Genomic DNA, 8415 nt, shown 5'->3' with positions numbered 1-8415 from the left:
TTCAATGAGAAGAAAGATTTGTACTAATAGTGTTTGGATAGGATATCATGTCTGCATCTTGTACTATGAATAACTACTACACAGGCAACAATATGCGATGTATTAATAATTGAAACTGTCCTACTAATAGGTTTTCAAACTGTCTCATTGCTATTTGTTTCTCAATAAAATTAATTAAAAATTAACATGTCTATACTTTTGTGTAATGTAACTGTTGTATTTAATTTGGCCTAAAATTGCACCTATATCTTATAAACTGCAACCTAATGAGTAGAGAAACCCATGAAAACTAAAATAACTTCTTGAAAAAATTGCTGAGTTCCTTAGCCACATTAATTCTTACATTAGCAGGCCCCAGACTGCCCCGACACATCTACCTGAGGCAAATGCTGGTCCATCCCAGTCAAGCTATTTTTGTATGTCTCTTTGCTTTTCTGTCTATAAATAATGTCACTTTGTGTTGTTTTGGATAGTTGTGTAAGCCTTTAATGGTTTAGGCTAATGAACTTTTCTTGTATAAATAATTTCTGCTAGATTTAATTTGTCTGTTTTTAACATATTGAAATATATAATTTTTGTCCACAAACACTATAGTGATTCACAGCAGTCAATCTCTTAACATTTATTTTACTTTCCCTTTTCTTTTCTTCTCAAAACTCTGTCACTCCTGAAAGAGATGCAGAAAGATAAAAGAACAAGAGTCTTTCCTTTCTTAAAAATTAATAGACATTAAGGCATATATCAATGTAAATATATATATATATGATTATTATAGTCAAGAAATTAATATACTCATCAGATAGCATAAAATTCGTTTATGTACTTGTGACTGTATATGTGTGTGTGTGTGTGTGTTTTCACATGTGGTAAGAATAAATAAAGTTAGTCATAGCAAATGTCAAATGCACAATTCACTATTATTAATCATAGTCCTCATATTTAACATGTAAACTTGAGATTTATTCATTTTAAACAATTATACATTTTTATTCTGTAACTTGTGTCTTCCCAGCCTCCTCCAATTCCCATCCTTGTTAACTATATAAATACCTGGTATATTTTTAATTTTAAGATTCCACAAGTGACTTATGCATTATTTGCTTTTATGTGACTGCCTTATTCCACTTAGGATACATCATAGATTTAGTAGTGTTTACATAAATGCTAGGAGTACCTTCAATATTGGAGATGATTAATATTGTACATGTGTGTATTGGTAGATGTTTTCCATTACATTTAGATATGTCTCCTTTTATTTAGCCATGAAAAGAAAAAATTGTATCAATGCTTCTCTCATTTAAGTTTTATTTATCCTAAGAAAGATAAAACCTTGTAGGATAGCTATTGATTTTTTTTTGACAATTTGTTTGGTTTGAAATTATTGGATAGTCTATATTCAGCCTCTTTACAACTGCTCCTGCTTCTTCTCCCTCAACATTTTTAGTGATACAATCAGATCACATAATCTTGTAAGAAAGCTGAGTCACCAAATTGAAATATCAGCATAGACAGAGGTTTAGTATCAGTCGAACTTCAATGTTCAAAGAATCAAGAGATTCAGAGAGAAATTTCAATTGTGAAGACCAGAGGATTAGAATAATTAAAAAATAATGTTTCAGTCACACCTAAGTACATGTAATATACTGATGATAGAAGTGGAAATGTCTTTAGGTAGGAAAAATACACTGTTTCTTAAATTGTAGCTATTTTTTTTTTATCTGTCAATCTTCTACTTAGGGGGTGAAACCCTCTTGCATGAGAAATTAATGTGTTTTACTTAGACAACTCATGTAATTGAACTTCTTGGAAAGATTCCGAATTACATTTGTCCTATAAGTCTGGATTACATAGCTTCCTCTAATTAATATGTAATATCAGTCATCACAGATAGTAAGTATATCTTGAGCTGTTTTATTTGACATTCTACAATATTTTAGGCAGACACATTTTTGTTTTTATTTATGATGGGCAAAATTGAATCCTTGGTATATAAGATAATTTTAAAAGTCTATCCAAGATCATCATTTAGTTGGTAGAATTTAAACAAAGTCACCTTTTAAAACACTGAGAATTTTGAATATATTTATTTTAACTTTCCATTTCTATTCTGATTCCCAAGGTGACTAATATCTGTCCAGTATGGTCCCAGTATTTTGATAAGTCAGGAAAGGCAGCTTTTCTCTCTCTGCAGTCCTATATGGCCAGTGAGATTCAGCTGACGTTGTGACCACTATCATCATATATTCAGACAAAGAACAGCAAGGAAGCAGAGAGTTACGCTGCCAGTAGCATGGGAAGGCAGCCATGACAGTTTTTAGTGTTTCAGTCTATAATTCAATTATATCACTTCTAACATTTTTAAAACACTATAAAAATCATTACTATACCTGACAGTTTAAGAAGCCCTTAAAAAATGGAAATCTAGAATATTTGTCAATATAATGGCATGAAAATTATTTGTATAATTCATTTTATTGTGCTCTGATGCAATCACTTACATTCTTCAAAGTTAGGTAAGAATTTACAGAACAACTCTTAAACTCTTCAATGTTTCTGTGAGAAGCAAAATCAAAACTTTAATTGAATGTATAACAAAATTTCTAAGAAAGAAGATAATACGTCAGTGTTAATGTGTCAATAAGCAAATATATTTTGTCCAATTATATATGCAAATATTTTTAAAATATAAATTTAGAGAGAGCACATACAAATTATATTTTACAGTCAAATTTAGTGGAAACTGCTATTTAATATTTCAGTGAATCTGGAAAAGCTCAAGGTTTCACGCAGGTCTACTTCGAAGATACTGGAAGTTTGATCCAGATCATGAAAAAGTGTGTAAAACAATGATGTGAGTTACAATATCTTTTTTCCTAGTGCATACAAAAGTTATAGTAGCAAGTGGGCTGGCCTGATAGCTCACTGGACTAAAGTGCCTCCTTAGGCAGAGCACAGTGCCCAGGGTTCAATTCCCGACCTGCTATGCCAGCCCTGCCCACAAGGTGTGTTGAAATAGCAATTGAGACTGGGCATGGTGGTGCTTGCCTGTAATCCTAGAACTCAGAAGGCTGAAAACAGGAGAATCACTATGAATCTTATCTACATTATGGGATCCTATAGACTCTGTAGACCCTGCTCTAAATACAGAAAAGAAAAAAGTTATAGCACAAGTTCATGTATAGAGAATAGACAGAGTAGACTTAGCATTATTCTTAAGGACCTTAATATTTTCAATTCATAAGATATCACTGGCTCAAAATCAGCATCGCCAATTTTAGCTTATTTTTTTCTCGGAACTAGGATTAAACTCAAGAATTTGTGCTTGAGGAGCAAGCGCTTATTCTACTGAGCTATTTCCCTGGCCCCTGCTTTAGCTCTTAACAGGAGAATTACTCAATGCTTTGAAGATTTGAAGCCAAACACTGACTTTTGCTTTCCAGTTATGAAAGTCACAAATGGCATCTTCTAGTATGTGACTGTCACCTACATTGAAAGTCACTCTTCAGTTAGAACATCTTCATTCATTATCTTATTTTTTTTTATTTTGTTTTATATTATATTTAGGACAGGTCTCACTAAGCAGATGGGACTCTAGTGATTCTCCTGCTTTCAGCCTCCCAAGTGCTGGCATTATAGGCATGCACCACCATGCCCAGTCTGTCTCTCTCTCTCTTTTTTTAACCAGGGATTGAACTCAGGCCCTTGTGTTTCCCAGGCAAGCGCTTATTCTACTAAGCTATCTCCCCAGCCCACTCCCAGTCTAAACTGACATATCAGTGTGCCCCGGGGGCAGGACTGGCACAGCAGGCCTGGGATCATACCCTGGCCACTACTCTCTGCCTAAACAAGTGCTTTAGTCCACTGAGTTATCTGGTCAGCCCTTTAATTCATTATCTTAATCAGGTCTTCTGAGTAATTTGCTGCAGATTCTACAGTTACAACTTAGGATCCAACTTGAAAGCTTAATCATTTTATTTGGTTTTAGAGATACAGAAGAGATGAGTCAGATCATCCACTATGCAACCATGAATAGAGAGATGGTGAACCAAAACAGAACTATACAATGTAATGCGGAATTGTATTGTACAAATAAGTGCACAATGCTGGTGATGTAGAGAAGAATGTTTTAACCCTTTGTGAGACCTAACAAGTTTACTAGATAAATGATTTTATAAAGAAAATAAAAGTAGAAAAAGAGGTCTTTTGAATTTTACATAGTAAAGAAGGAGTTGGAAGTAGTAAACAATCCCAGGTTCTAAGAATATCTTATTCCATAAAAAACATTTTTATGAACAATCATGTATTATTTGGCAATCTTAGACTTTTGGAATGTGAAGATTATAAAGATAATTCACATTAGTTTTCTTTTTGTTTAGAATAGTTAGCCTTTTTGGTAAAATTTAGGCAGGCATACTGATCATATTAGTCATACAGAATTTGTATCTGTGCATGATATGTTTTACTTGCACTTTTTATTCCTATTTTACTCATCTTTAGTCAAACCTTTTTTTGCCTAATGTACATACCTTAGATACATTTTATTGTTTTTTCACTTTTCTCTTTCCATTCATCCTCAGTCCCCTTTCTGGTTGAAAAGTGCTTTCTATTTCACAATATCTATTATATATTTAAGTTCTTATTTAAACTTTTAGTTTCTCATGTAAAAGATACAATGTGATATTTACACATATACATCTGATTTATTTCACTTAAGAGTATGACCTCAGGGTACATGTATCTATTTATAAATGTCAAAAGTTTATTTTTCTTCATGTTTAAGTAGGATTCCACTGTATAAAATATTTTCTTTTTATTTTCTAAAGGGAGAACAACTTAGAATTTAAATAAAAAATTACAAGTGATACAGAATTTCACCTAAAGTAATATGAATTTTACAGTATTTGGTGTAATACAAAGTGTTGTCTTCCAACAAGTTATTCATATTATCAGATGTATGCATAGAAAATTGGAAGAAGAAAGAGAAAGGGAAGATATACAGAAGAAATCAAGAGGAGAAAAATACAAACAATTGAAGAAGGAAACAAAATATATTATCTGCCACTTTCTATGGACCAGCAGAAAGGCAGAATACAGTTGTCAAATCATCCTGATTTCATACATACATAAGTCTCTATTCCCTACTCCCTCTCCTCTCCTCTTCTCCTGTCCTTTGCCAGTTATTACTGGCAAAGATTTTTTTTCCAAAATCTGTAGGTGGACTGAGCTACTGATATTTCCTTGATATCTACCATGTAGACCCGGATAGAATCATGCCCTGTACAGTGCAGGAGAAGTCCATTTGTAGAGTATGCTGATGGAAATATTTTGTTACTGTATACAAAAGAATAACTGGGAGACTGCTCTTGTCTAACTCTTTTTCTTTTGTGTTTAATTGTTTGCCCTATTTGGTGGATTCTTTCCATTCTCCTTCATGGGGTTATGGTCATTTTAATCCCTCTCTAGAATATCTTTTAGTTGTTTGTGTAAGGTTGGCTTTGTCATCATGAAATTCTTTAGCTGTTCTTTGTCATGGAAGCATTTGGCTTCTACATTATACTTGAAAGAGACTTTCACAGGGTATATCAGGCTGGGTTGCAATTTGTTTTCTTGCAAGACTTGTACTATGCTGCATGCTCCTCTTGACTTGATGGTTTGTGAAGAGAAATCTGCTGTTATTCTGCTATGATTTCCTTTAAATGTGATATTTCTTTTCTCTTGCAACTTTTACTATACTGCTCCTATGCTGAATTTCCAGGATCTTGATTAATATATGTCTGGGTGTGTTTTTACTTGAGTTGATGTTGTTCAGAGTTCTATATGCTTCTGTTATTTGAATGTCAGATAGTTTCCCCATATTTAAGAAGTTTTCTGCTATTACTTCTGTCCATATTCTTTTTATATCATTTGTATTGACTCCTTCTTTCTCATTGATGCCTTTTAATATCATGTAGTTCATCTTTGCATCATCTTGCAAGTGATTAATTATTTTTTCCAGCATCCTAGTTGTTTTTAAGAGATCTTTTCTTACCTTTTTACTAGCTACAATGGTGTCTTTAAGGTCTGAAAGTCTATTTTCACTTTCATTCAAATGGTTTTGCCAGCTTGTGATTGAGTTTTTAATTTCCCACATATCTCTTTGAATCTGCTTCATGCTTTTTATTTCTTTCCTACATTGCTCATTCAAGGATTCCATCAGTTTTTTATTCTCCTCTATTTTTTTATCAGTGTCTTCTTGAGAAGCACTTAGTACATTCTTTCATTATACATATCATTTTTTTAACTTAAGAAATTATTTCTGATCTGATTTTCTCTATACCTTTCTGAAGTTGTTTCTTTACTTCTGACTTTTTTTTTTCTGCAGAACTGGGGATTGAACTCAGGGCCTTGCACTTTCCAGGTGAGCTCTTATTCTACTGGGCTATCTCTCCAGCCTCACTTCTGACACTATTATTTTAGAGATTTCTGGTGTGTGATTTCCAATTTCTTTTACGGTATTTTCTCCTGCATTTGTTGTGGGTGTGCTCGGGGCCTGAGAATGCATTTTGCTCCTTCTCTTTGTCATTGTGCATTGCATTGTCTTCTGATCTCTGGTGTAGAGCTTAGTTAGAGTTATTACTTTAGCACCATGTCTGGATCTTCCCAGTCCAAACTCACCCAGGTGGGTGTTCCTTGGGTCTGGACGCTGTGCTACACTTTTTCCTGCTGCAGCCCTTGGAGGTGAACCCTCTGTGACACTCTGATAAGATGTTCTGCTCCGGATCAGCTGGGTGGGTCTTGCCTCTAGCCTCTCTGCAGGGAGTTCTGCTGCAGGGTTCTAACAGGGCCTGTCTGATGGAGGAAATTCTACTCACACAAGGGTCTGGGCTCTGGGCGGAATGAGGACCCAACAGGCCCTGGGTGGTCTCACACACTGCACCTGGGTCGAATTTAATTTAATTTAACTTAATTTAATTTAATTATTATTTTTATGTATGTAGTACAGTGTCTACAGGGGCTCACCACACAGAACACATTTGTAGTGATCCTTCTTGTTTTTCTGCCTCCCAATGCTGGGATTACAGGTGTGCACTACCATGCCCAGTCTCAATCGCTGTCTCAGCGTGCCTTGGGACAAGGCCAGCAAGGCAGGCCAGCGATGGAACCCTCAGCCCCTGCACCTGCCTAAGTATGCTCTTTAATTGGCTGAGTTATCTGGCTGACCCTCTCAATTTAATTTAAAAAATTTTTATAATAAATGGGATCTCTGTTGTTGATTCTTTGTAGTGTTTTCCAAATAATGGAGGTTTTGTTCATGCAGTCTTTGCCTATACCTATGTCTTTAAGATTTTTACCTATTATGTCTTCCAGGAGATTTAATATTTCTTTTTCAATATTTAGACCTTTGTTCCATTTTGATTTTAGTTTAGACCATGATGAGAGATACAAGTTCTAGTAATAGGTATGTGAAAAGCCAGTTTTTTCAGTACCATTTATTAAAGAGTCTTTGTTCCCTTCAGTAAATGTGTTTGGCCTCTTTGTCACAAATAAGATGAGTAGTATTTTTGAAGTTGTTTTTGACCTTTCTAATCTGATCCATTGATCTTTGAGTCTGTTCTTTTTTCAGTACTATAAAGGTTTTCTTTTTATGTATTTAGTATAGGACCTACAATGTCTACAGGGTCACACTATGTAGATCAGACTTATAATGATCCTCCTATTTTCATCCTCCCAAGCACTGGGACTATATGCACAGACCACCAATCCCAGTCTCAATCACTGTCTCTGTGTGCCCCAGGGGTAGAGCCTGCATAGTATGTGGTGGTGGGAATCAAACCCCAGCCCTTGCACTCTGCCTAAGCAGGTGCTTTAATCCACTGATCTATCTGGCTGGTCCAATACAAAGTTTCTGTCACTGTAGCTCTATAATTTCAAGTCAGAAATTGTGACATTCCCTGCTTTGCCTTTGTTGACTAGAATGTTTTGACTATTATGTCTCTTCTTTTCCAGATGAATTCCAGAAATGCTTCTGTTGTTCTGTGAAATATGTTGATGAAATTTTGATTGTCTTTTCATTAAAACTGTACAAAAACTTTGCGAGTATGGCCATTTTCATTACATTGGTTCTTCCTACTCATGAATAAAGGATTGTTTTTTGGTACCAGTAATCAAACTAAGGGCTTAGACCTGCCAGGCAGGTACTGTGATGTTAAGCTATATTTCGGGACCAAGCAAGGAATATCTTTCCATTTTCTGATATTCTTTGTTACAGTAATATAAATTTGAGTATAAATCCTTGACTTCCTTTGTTAGACTGATATCAAAGTTCTTCATTTTTTTTTCAATGCTATTGTGAAGTGTGTGATTTCCCTAATTTCTCTCTCAGTGAAATTGTTATGTTTGTACAAGTAATGGTCTTGATTTCTGAATGTTAACTTT

Source organism: Octodon degus, unplaced genomic scaffold, assembly GCF_000260255.1.
Source record: "Octodon degus isolate 3935 unplaced genomic scaffold, OctDeg1.0 scaffold00202, whole genome shotgun sequence".
Taxonomy (NCBI): domain Eukaryota; kingdom Metazoa; phylum Chordata; class Mammalia; order Rodentia; family Octodontidae; genus Octodon; species Octodon degus.
Note: the sequence above shows the minus strand (reverse complement) of the source record.